The following is a 12,937-nucleotide window of genomic DNA, read 5'->3' as shown; positions in this document are numbered from 1 at the left end:
ACTAGTCATGTCACCAGCTTCTACTAATACTCTGTAAAGCTTCTCGATCATTCCTTGTGTAATGTAGCGCAAACAGTGACTGCTTCTTTCTGCAAAGTGGTAAGATCAACTGGACCCACTAATGCAGCAGTTTGCCTTAGACACATTGGCTCCTTTTGTGCAGTTCAACTGAAATCAAAGTCGGAATAAAACCGAGCTTTAATTTTGATATCCCTATAAGCAACAAAAGGTATAAGGGAAACAATTACTGAGAAATAATGGTTGATGACTTGTACTCCCAGAAGAAAAACATCTACTGATCTACCTTATCTTAATGGGAAACAAAGCAGGAGAGTAGCAATTCTCAATCAGTGTGATTCATTCATATTAACTGAGACACTATCTTAACAATGCCTTGTTTCAACATGTATAAAGAACGACATAGCAGAAAAGTATCATTCCTAAAACAATGCGACTGATTCATTTTAACAGAGACATTATCTTAACAATACCTTGGTTAAACATGTAGAAAGAACTAAAAAGCAGGATAGTACCATTTGTAAGACACTGTAACTTATATATAATAACAGAGACATTATCTAAACAATACATTTCTTAAACATGTACTCTGGCCGATCCCTAACAGAAATGGTACTCCCGCCGGTCCCTAACAAGTGTTGCAGTTTTGAACTAAGATTCAGTAGTTAATTCTGAGGAAAGTCGGTACTAACCTTTCAAGACCAAGATTTGACACAACTCGTGAGGAAGACCTGAGAGAGATCTCAACACATATATGGAAATCCGGTCTCATTTTGTGCAGTTCCACCAAAATTAAGCGAAGCAAAATGTCGCAATAACAACAAGTTGAATAGATATCCATGTTTTAACAGAGGCAAAAAAGGAATCAATTACTGGCCAATAAAGGAGGATGAAACATGCGGCCACAAAAATGGTAATCCCAACAATCCCTAACAAGTGTTGCAGTTTTGAAATAAGATTCAGTAGTTAACTCTAAGAGTGGCATTGCTTAATTTTTCCAGTGGCATTAGATTAACAAAAGGCATAAACAGTTCCAGGGGAGAGTGGGCACAACAATAACATGTGCTTCCATCTACTTATAAAGTGGGTGATGCAGAGTTTGTCGTAACAAAGCAACAAGCATAATGTCTGGGTTGGTCCCATTTTTGTTCACTACTTAATGGGAAAAGACAACAATACAATAGCTTCAATTCAACACTTATTTAAAACAGTACCAATACAAGTAGCACAGCATCTCAAAACACACTGCACAATCATGTGGATGAAGGCAAGTACCAACCTATCATGACACACACAAGATCACGTATGAATCTGCCAACACGAATAGGAAATCCAATCTCATTTTTTGCAGTTACTCTAAAATCAAGTAAAGTCGCTGGTGTGACATTTAAGTTTGCTATAGCAACAAGTTGAATAGATATCCCTGATTTAACAGAGGCAAAAAAAGGAAACAATTACTGCCAATAAAGGAGGATGAAACATGTGGCCACAAAAAGAAGCATCTACCTTATCTTGATGGAAAACAAAGTATAGGACAGTAGCATTTCTAAAATGGTTGCATTGATTCATATTAACAGAGAAATTCTCTTAAAATAGTTCAGTAGTTAATTCTGAGAGTGGCATTGCTTAAAATACAATAGCTTCAATTCAACATTTATTTAAAACAGTACCAATACAAGTAGCAAAACATCTCAAAACACACTGCACGATCATGTGGATGGGACATGGGACATGCCAGCACCATGTGCGTCCACACGTATAAATGGGTGATGCAGAGTATGTAGCCAAGCAGCATATATGCGTTGGTCCCATATTTGTTCTCTTTGAAACTTTTTCCGATGTGAGGGCAACAAATCTAGTCCTGCACAAACTACCCGACCCCCCAGTTTCTTTCCCTTTTCAACGAAGAGTTTGGTTCCTTACAGATGTGTGTACTGGGTTACCTCCTTTTTCCCTTTTCGACCAACAAAGCGGCTGGATAGCTAGTCTATACTACTTTCCCTCCCTCCTTTCCTCATTGAACCACATCCTAGATTTATGCTCCACCCCACCGCACCCTTCTTTCCTCTTTGAACCAATACCTAGATTCGACTACAGAATCGAAAAAAATCAGCATGCAGCTAGACCAATGACGGTTTCAAAGAAACTTATACCTTAGGGTCATCGAGATGTGGCAAGGCGTGCGGCGGGAGGTCGGGTCTACCCACACTACGTACGACAGCGAGGAAGAAGGGGTCAGTGGCCCTCCCGCACAGGCGCTGGGTGAAAGAGAAAAGTGCAGCTGGTAGTGGATTGCCTCCCTCGCCAAAGGCGGTAGAGTGAACGCTGCACCTCCTCCCCTTCCCGGTGCGACGGGATCCAGACGCCTCCTTCACCAGCTGTGAGGGGTGAGAGAGACAGAGGCTACAACGCAGTCTTGTTTAGATCTGGTGAAGAGGGTGAGAGACAGTGAATATAACAAACCCTAGCAAAGGAATGTTGAGCCTCCAGCGTGTGTGTGTGTATATATATATGTAGTGCGGCGAGAGTGTGGAGAGTGCAAACCCTAGCGAACAAGCGCTGAGGCTCCAGCTTATATATATACTATAGTACGGACTGAGCTCCGGTGCCTTAACTGCACCTGCTTTGGGTTGTATGACAGGTGGGCCAGCCACATTTTGGGCCCACCTGTCATAAACCAAAGGCAGGTGCACTAAAGTCAATGAAGCTGCGGGCATATAGTACTCGTGTATACGACTAATATATAGTGGAGTGGTTTTCTTCATCTCCCCATAACAATCGTTTAAATTGTGTAAGTACGAAACGAAAGTCTTTATTTAACGTACCAGTGAAGAAACTACTACTCCCTATGTTCCTAAATATTTGTCTTTCTAGAGATTTCAACAAATGACTACATACCGAGCAAAATGAGTGAATCTACACTATAAAAAATGTCTATATACATCAGTATGTGGTAGTCCATTACAAACCACTTGAAAGACAAATATTTAGGAGACGGAGGGAGTACTTCCGATGAACTAACGATCCACGCGTCCTGGTCGCACTTCCTGTCCTTCACGTGCGGTACACTACCCTCCCTTACATGAAGAACCACACATGCGCCAAATTATTGGATACGTGTGAGAGTGTGTACAAATAAAGAATTTTAATTTCAATTATCGGAAAGGTTTGAGAGTATGTACAGTTTGCCCTCTCTAATAATTATGGTTTGTTGTGTTCAGCCTAAACTTGGTCAAACTTTACAAAGTTTGACTTCAGTCAAATCTAATATGCGGAGTAAATAAAAATGGAGGGCTACTACATCCATCCGGGTTTTTAGTCCACACCATTTTTTAATCAAGGTTAATAGCTGGACAAATAAAATACAGGGGAGCTGGATACAAAGTTGTGAGAAGTCTTAGAAATCAATACAAAACTTATGCTCTTAGTACCAACGTCGATCCTTCTTCAAGGAAACATTTGGTTCATAGCCAATTGTGTGATAAAATTGCACCAACGTGAAAGACGACTACGTCTCCAACGCAACCAAGGTGAACTGATGAAGGATATCATGTTTGTGGGTAACAAGCAAAGAGCACTGATGGAAGACAGCTTGTTTTTCATTGAAAATCGATCAGCTTCACTAGCCGACGCAACCATGAGGCGCAACCATGATCATCGATAGGTCATCGTGGTGATGCATCATCCATTTGGCATCAAGTTTGGGTGAGGCACCTATGAAGTTTGACAAATCCTCACTGTGGTCTGTTTCTTCTCAGTAGTCAAGCTCGAGGAAGGAAGAACCACGTGGCGGAGGACAGTGAGGAGGAACAACAATGGCCATCCAATTTTGTGCAGTTCCACTAAAATTGAGGAAGACATGCCCGGGTATGGAGATACGCATTGCTGTTTCCAAAAATATAAAAAAGGGATATAGTGTTGTTACTTTGTTTTACAAGATTAACAACGACATCACAATTGTCAATAAGAATTATGAAAAGTACACCAACAAACAGAAGCATCATGATTATCTTGATGGGAACTAAACCACGATATCCGAGAAAAAAGCATTTCTTCATTTAACAAGTGATAGTATTAGATTAGCAGCAGCAATAGGAGCATATGGACAATGACCGCACAACCACCAAATACTTTTTTGTTGAAACAACATGTATACCTCCACAGAGGCATAAATTAGGACAACTTTTTGAGTGGCATTTCCTCTATAATAGTAGGTGATGTTGGACCAGCCGACGAACCCTAGCTACTATACATGGGGAGCTGGGGAGTAGTCGCATAGAAGAAAACCCGCATTCAGCGACCTGGGGAGCTGGACCACTACAAGAAGTTATACCTCAGGTGGGCGAGATGTCGGTTAGGCAGGCAGGCGGGATCTGCCCACACGACGGCAGCGAACAAGGGCACAGAGGACCTTCGTCTGCGCCAGCACCGGCTCCGAGAGGACGGTGTGCATCGGCTTCCTCCATCGCCGATGGCGACAACGTTAATGCTGCACCTCCTCACCTCCCGCAGCGGACGGGATTTGGCCGGATCTGTGACCACTGGTGAGGAGAGAGATAGTGTGGACACTTTCATCTTGTTTTGATATGGAGAGGGTGAGAGAGCGAGACGCGAGAAACTCTATGAAACAAGAGGCTATAATGGAGTAAAACAATCTCTCCATAGCAGTTGTTTTAAATAGAATATGCGCGTTCCTGGAAAAAATAAATGAAAACTGGCGGACAATTTTTTAATGTACCAAGAAAGAAAACTCGATCAAAAACACGGCCCCGCTTCCAGGTCGCGAGAGTCGTCGCGCACACACACATAGACATAGACATGCATATCTATGTTTACGTAGAATTCCATTTCCATCTCCATCTCCAATCATATTTGTCCAACTGGCACATCATTTACGTTGTTAATTATATATGCAGCAATATTACCGTACATCATCTCTTGTTTGCGGGCATCCAGACCGCTGCCACGGCCGCTCCTGACCAAGCCAAACCCTCTTCACCACCCGCGCGTGCTTCCCGCCCGAAACGGTCAGTGTCGCATTCATGCCCGGCCGAGAGAGTGTCGCCCGCGCCGCTTCCTGGTGCACGCGACTGCTCCACGTTCAAAGGTCGCAATAGCCGGCCACAACATGCATGTAAAAAGTTCTTGGGAGTCCGTGCTACAGCTAGCTGTCCTCCCCCAACTCATCAATCTCTTCCATTAGTACTAGTACTCCATGGCGCGATCCATTGAGAAGCAGGAGGGAAAGTTATCGTATACTCGGTTTGCGGTGAGTGGCATGCCGAGCGACCATGTGGGGTCGAGCCATGGAGGAGGGTGAGACACGAACGCGACAGACGTGATTTAAATGTTGGTTTTACTCGATGGCGCGATCCAACAAAACGAAACATTGGTTTCTCTCCGTTTCCATTTTATCTCTGGAAAAATGGAAACTTTCCACTCCATTTTCATTCCTACTCCAAGATTGCCCCGTTACAACATTCCATCAAATACAAAGGAAAACTAACACGCATGCTGATGCATCTAAATGATTCACATATCATAGCCAATATTTACTTCACAACTAAAGACAAAAGTTGTGAGGGCGTGTACAATAGAAAAACTACTGATGGGGTCACTACGACTTAAACCCTAAACCCTAAACAGGATTTAATTTCCTGGCCAGGTAGAACCTGTCGAAGGAAAGACGGCTGACACCCTCGGATCATACGATGCTTTTGTGCAGTTCCACTAAAATCGAGCTGAGCATCCCTGATGGCAAAGATATTGAAGAAGTGTGATTAGAATAATAGTACGGGCACTAGTTCATGAGACATAAACTCATCACAAGTAGAAGCCGGCAGAAGTAGAGAAAGATCGAGATGGAGATGGAGCTACGTGGGGAGCTGCAGCAGTGGAGCAAGCTGGCTCTAAAAGGAAGATGGACTACCTGGGATGTCGGTCTATAGCTAGAAGGGCGGTTGGGATGCGGCATCGGTTCATACCGCGGTGACCCCCGATTGGGACGCACTGACTGTGGATTTTCTCCCTCGCCGATATCGACCGCATCTACGCAGAACATTGTTCCCTTCCCCCAGCTGCAGGATCAGGCCGGATATGTGACTAGAGGTGTGTCCATCGTCGTTCTATGCTTGTGAAGAGAGCAACCCAAGCAAGCAGGCTTGTAGCTTAGGCTCCTGCTAGTGTATATATAGTGGTTTTCTTTTTCTCTCCATATCAACCATTTTATATTGCGTACGTGTCATATAAGAGTGAAATGATGGTTGCTTCTTCCGACTAACTTACTGTGTGATTTGACTGCTCCATTAGTGGCCCCTACACGTACTCCCCCTACGTGTATGGAACAGTCACACGTACACATGGACGCAAAAACGCGCGCGACGCCCTAATGCATGCATGTCCGAGCACATGACGGAACACACACGGTCATGCTCAAGTGCTCAACCTACACATGCATGCACACACATACTCAGCCAGGGTGAGCTAGTGACCGTATAAACACCGGAAAATGTATATATTGAGCGGAATGAGCGTATTATGAAGTCCACTGACCGTATTTTTACAAATATACAGTGACAGACAGTGTATTTATCTCGTTGGAAATTAATCCGTATTAACCAGAGAGGAGGCGGTATGGACTAGCATTACTTTGTTGTGTCCTGTAGACTTGCCGAACAAGGAGAAGCTTGCAGGACGGGAGAAGCTTGCGCGCTGTGGCTCGCAGGACAAGGAGAAACTTTTTACTAATGCAAGCTCTCCTTCGCTCAGGCGGTGGACGTGCAACAATTAATTCAGTGTCAGATTGCTAGAATCATACACTGTACTAGTACTATTATTGTTGCACTTCCCGAAGAGGCAAACAGCCAAGCGCAAAGTTTACTAGTACTAGTACTACTACTATAGTCTATAGAGGTATGTACTATAATAGTACTAGGAACCAGATGGAGGAGCATCTGCACTCTTATTATATTTTTAAAATGTGATAAAGCAATCTTCAACACATTTGGTTCTCTTCAAGGGTTCTCGCATGTGATAATGGAAATTGATTGCATGGAACACTCGCCACAATTCTCGCTTAATTCTGGCTCATATCCTATTACAAATAGGAGCGCTCGGTAATATTTCCTCTTTTTTTTGTTATTCCGCATGTAAACAGGTCAGCAAACCTTGCGGCGCATCTTTGTGCGAACCATGCTTGCTGCACTTTGAATGTGGCCGAGAGCTGGCTTGATGAAACACCTCGCTTCCTACTTCTTTTTTTGTGGGGTACCTCGCTTCCTAGTGAACAGTGTCTTGGCTGATTGTCCTAAGAATGCTTATATATGAATAAAGCTCTCTCATTTACCCACAAAAAACATTAAGCCATATTAACCAGAAAGGATGGAGTATGGACTAGCACTACTTGTTGGTGTGTCCCGTCAACTCATAGAATGAGGAGAAGCTTGCAGGACAACGTGAAGCTCGCTTACGCATTTTGACTAATGCAACGTACCCTCACCCAGGCGGTGGACATGCATCAGTTCATTCAGTGTCAGATTGCCAGAGGCATACACTGTCATACCGAATATGCGGAGTACCATCATTGTTCGACTTCACGAAGAGGCGAAGAGCCAAGCGCAAGGTTTAGTAGTACGAGTAGTACTACTACTAGAACCACATGGTGGAGCCTCTGTACTCTTATTTTTTTAATCTCTGATAAAGTACACATTTATTCCGGAGAAGGGCGGGAAACAACAGCCCAACACGTAATGATGATATTGATCAACCATGCTCGAATATATCTTGGCCTTCGTGCGAGCCCGTCTGTGTGTTCTCGCTCCTCGTCTCTCTCAAGGAACGACGGGCTGGCCATTTTGCCATCAATTGAGACCTGTTTGCTCACACTCCGGTCCCACATGTCAGTGATATGCCAAGAGGAGGTGCGTTGACCGACTGGCCATACGCATACTTGGTTTTGCACCTTCATACTACTCCTCCCTCCGTCATAGTTTATAGGGCGCGCTTCATTATGATGCATTTCTCTCAATGCATTTCCACCACCAGAGAGACTTTAGATGCGTTTGGTTTAGTGCTCAACTAATTAGGGCGTGGTAACCATAATTTTCTCTCGATGTAGTACTACGGAGTGGAGTAAGTCCATGCATGTGTGTACCCGTGGTGGAAGCACTGCATGCATGTGTGTACGCATTATTTCCTCTAGTAATAGACGCCATGCTATAACTACCAATGCTATTTTCAGGCCGATCGCTAGTTGCCTTGATCCCAGAGATTTTCTCTTTTTCTGAAGCGCGCTCTATAAACAGTGACGGATGAGTAGTATGAGCGGATTCAAAGAAGAGCATATTGATGGTTGCTTCTTGCGAGCAACTTATAGTGGGAAAGGTGGGGCTTATGATTTGACTACTCATTACTCACTATTAATGCGGCGCAACGACCGGTCTGAGTCTCCCATGCGGCTGTGCACTACCCCCTCAGTTCTTAAATATACTCCGGAGTATTTGTATTTCTAGAGATTTCAACGAGTGACTACTCAAATATTTGTCTTTTTAGATATTCAAATGGACTACTACATACGGATGTATATAGACATATTTTAGAGTGTAGATTCACTCATTTTGCTCTGTGTGCAGTCAGTTGTTGAAATCTCTAGAAAGACAAATATTTAGGAACGGAGGGAGTACACATACGAAACAAAATGAGTGAATCTACACTCTAAAATATGCCCATTTAAAATTTGTAAAAAGACAAATATTTAGGAACGAACGAGTATAATTTTGTGCATGGCACATGGACCCGGATGCCGAAGAGGCTTCTGGCCATGCTATCAAGCTTCCAGCATTTGTTTACATAATTGACATACTATACAAATAATTTTCCAGCGACATGAAATTGTACAATGGTGTGAGCTTTCAGCTTTTGTTTCGTGTGTCTTGCCATCGATGCTCTTTCGGAAAAACTAAAACTAACTTCCTTGCTAATCAGAGCTAATATTTACATCACAACTGAAGACAAAGTTGTGAGAAGGTGTTAAATTAAAATTGATCCATGCTTTCATTGGCAGCAACGTCCCCCCAGCTCTGTCTAAATCAACAAGGCATGTTGGGAAAAAAGTAGCTGTCTGGAGCATGCAACATTCCGATCATTTTGTGCAGTTCCACTAAAATAGAGTTGAGCGTCCCTGTTCCAAAGATATTAAGTGTGATTATGATAATAGAGGACTGCTGATGAAACAATAAACACACAAATAGAAGCCGGTCACCTTTGTAGTCTCTCTTAAGACTAACTAGTTGGAGAAGGTTAGGCTCGATGTTGGATGAGGAGGATAGAGCAAAACCAATCTCCCTTTGTGCAGTCGCACTGAAATGTAGAGACGTTGCCCATGTGACATTTTGGTAGAACTGCACAAAACACTCTTAAGAAAAAAGTGATTTGTGCAGTTCACCAAAAGGTCGCAATAGCAACAAGGTGAAATGGATAGCCCTATTTGCAAAAAAGAGGTAGAAAGGAAACAATTACTGGCCAATAACAGTTGATGACACCTGCGACGACAAAAAAAAGCATATTCCTTGTCCTAAGGGAAGATAACAACACGGTTGTGTTTGTCTAAAACGGTGTGAGGACGAGATTGCAATATGGAACGTACGCCGGATGAGCTACGTTTTGGGAAAAGAACAATGGAAGATCCACATGTAGCGACGTGGGAAGATGGGCAGTGGAGCAAGGCCGGAGGGGATACCTAGAGGTCGTCGGGACGTAACTAGGTGAGCAGCGGCGGGCGGAATCTGCCCATACTGCGGCAGCGAGCAGGTGGCGTAGGCCCTACCACGCTGGAGCTTGGTCAGAGAGAACGGGAGAAACGATGCACGTCCTCCCTTTCCGCCGGCGGACGGGATGCGACCGGATCAGTGGCCAACGGTGAGAGAGAGAGAGGCCACCGCAGCCTTGTGTGAGATACTCTAAAGAGAGACAAACCAAGCAGGCAGGCTCCATTGTATATAGTGGAGCGGACTACCTTTTTCTCCATAAAATCGTTTTATATTCTGTGTACGTGCCATTGAGCGATATAACTTTATTTAAAAATAACGCGCCAACGCATTAAGTCGAACTTTGTTTCGTGCACGCGTGGTACACGACCTCCGTAGGTAAACAACCGCTACACGCGTTCAAATTAGCATGTGGGCTGCCATTTCGTACAGAAATGAGCTCCACCGTGTACCCGCATGGGTGTGGCTAGGCACGAAGCGTGAGTGCGTGCACGGTGCACCTATTCTCTTCTTGTATACGCACACCACCTACGTGGGGTTGTGTGAGAGAGATACAAACATAGAGAGATAGTATAGTGTGTGGGTTCGTGAGAGTTTTTTTGGGGGGTGGGGTGGGGTCAATCAAAAAATGTAACATATGCAATGTGTGTGAAATAGAGTCCTGGATATATCATATATATAGAGGGGGCGATCCACGAGAAGAGAGTGGAGGTATCATCGGCTTAAGGTGTCCATAGAATCGAAGAGAGGGATGATTTGTGTGTGCGTGCGCGCGCGATCAATAAAGAGTTCCATCGAATTTGTATGTGCCCACATCAAAGATATAGAGTGGCTGGCCTACTAGAACGTGAGAGGGGACAGGTGCAGTTTGTCTCTGTGGCATGGATACCTATACCTACAGCGCTCGACTATCGATGTGTGGTGGGGGGAGGCCTAATTAACTATAGAGGTATAATGGCTGGTATATGTGTGGAGGAGGAGAGAAGCCTACCTCATGTATTAAGGGAGATCGATCTACCTCATGTATTAAGGGAGATCGATCGACATCCATGCATATGTGTAGGAGAGGAATAAGGTTGGGAGAGAGACAGAGCTAGAGTGTTGGAGGGGGTTGTACTAGAGTTACTTCTAACAAATGGTGGGATAGGCTTGCTAGACAACCGGAGGGCACACCTGCAATATTAATAAGAGAGGGGATGGCTACCTGTCTGTGCACGTGCGTGTGAGAGATGGGTCAGGAGGCATGCACGAATGATGGGGGGCGATATGGCTGTGGTAAGTAGACATAACTACATAGGAAGATCAATCGTCCTTTGTCAGAGAAAGGAGAGACATAACTTGTGAGGTACGTCGATCGATGGGGGGGATAGTTAAAGTCGACCTAGGTATATGTTGGGAGATCGATCGGTATACATGCATGTGTGTGTTAGAAGCAAATGAGGCACGGGGAGAAGGATAGAGAGAGGGATGCATCTAGGAGGTGGTGCGAGAGTCATACTATATCGAGGGGGGAGGAGTGTGCGAGTACGAGATCGATGAAAAGAGTGGTGGGAGTGAGGCATGGACGGTGATAAGAGAAGAGGGGAAGATTGTGTTTTTTGCTAGGCACACCTGGCTAGAGAGGCATATCGATCGATGTGTGCCGTAAAGAAGGAGCTGGGGGGCCTACACACACCGTGGGTGAACGACCTAAAGTGAAAAGACGAATTTGTGCGATGGAGCTTGAGAATGATGAGGGAGGGTGAGAGGGATGCAGGCATGTTCATGCACGAGAGAAAGTTAGCGCTAGCGAGCTACAAAGATAAGAGGATTGTGTGGGTGTAAATGACGAATAGAGATCATACTTCATTATAAAAGGTGAATTCAGATATTTGAAGAATTTATCATAGTGTCTTAAACCGACGCATGTGTGAATATATATAACGGTAATACACATGGTGTGGTTATGAACATGTTATACTACATATAATATATTTTATCTCTACTGTTATAAAAACGGAGTTGTTGATGATGGTGTGCCTGCCATCCTGCAATATAGGTCGTTCGATTTATATCTGACGGATAGGAAGGAAACTATGGCAATTTTGAAAAAAGATACCCACACCCTCTCCATATTTGCAAATTAGGCCTCCCCTTGATCATGTTGTTGTTCTGTGGAACGCATGGGCATCTTTCTGGTACTACGTATAATATATAGAACATTGATCATAGTTTGGGCTAATGTGTGGCTTTTGCAGCTCAGGTCTAAATACTTGTCATAATGTAGAGGGCGGGGCACTATACTATGTGTGATAAACACGGTGTACACGTATGGAACATGGTTTAGATTATGAATATATAGTTAGTACATCAAATGTACTATTATTTGGAATCAACATCAAGTGTATTCAAAAAATAGAATTCGAGTTCATGTAGTACACATAGTTCATATCTATCTCTATAGTAATCATGTGGTGTGTTATTAAGGTAATACATGAATGATGGTTGAAGTTGGCAACAATCATGATTGTAGATTCTTGTTGAAATAGAGAAACAAATTCAAATTCAGTTCGAATTGCAGCGGTAGTATAGACATTTGGAATGCACTAAAATGTTTGTATGAGTAGGTTACATGCATTATACAGCAAGCGAAAAAATTTAATTGGACATAACATGGATTCATACTCCCTCCTTCCATCTATATAGGGTGTAATGCATTTTTTAAGACCGCCTTTGACTATTGACAAGATTAATAGTACATGACAAGCACAATGTGAAAATTATATCATTGAAAGAACCTTTCACAAATGAATTTAACGGTGTGCTTTGTGTAAGTTGCATGTCATATATTATTGCTCTAATATTTGGTCAAAGTTAGCATCGAAAAACGCATTAGGCCCTATATAGATGGAAGGAGGGAGTAGCTTTGAATAGCATTTTTATAGTAAAGCGGGGCAAGACTCTCTCTTTGTGTGGTGTGAATATTTTTATATTTTTTGTTTTCTTTTTGGTTGAGGGAAGTGCGAATTGATTTGGTACGTACAAGTACAATATTACACGTTAGGCTTGTCCCTAAAATTCAACCCACGCCTTGTTATATCCCGAAAATTCAGATATCGTGCTCCCAAAACTGGCGCCTTCACAACCCACGCCTTGCTATCCCGAAATTACAACGC

The sequence above is a fragment of the Triticum urartu genome, chromosome 3, assembly GCF_003073215.2.
Source record: "Triticum urartu cultivar G1812 chromosome 3, Tu2.1, whole genome shotgun sequence".
Taxonomy (NCBI): Eukaryota; Viridiplantae; Streptophyta; class Magnoliopsida; order Poales; family Poaceae; genus Triticum; species Triticum urartu.
The sequence above is the reverse complement of the archived record's forward strand: the minus strand, read 5'-3'. Positions refer to the sequence as shown.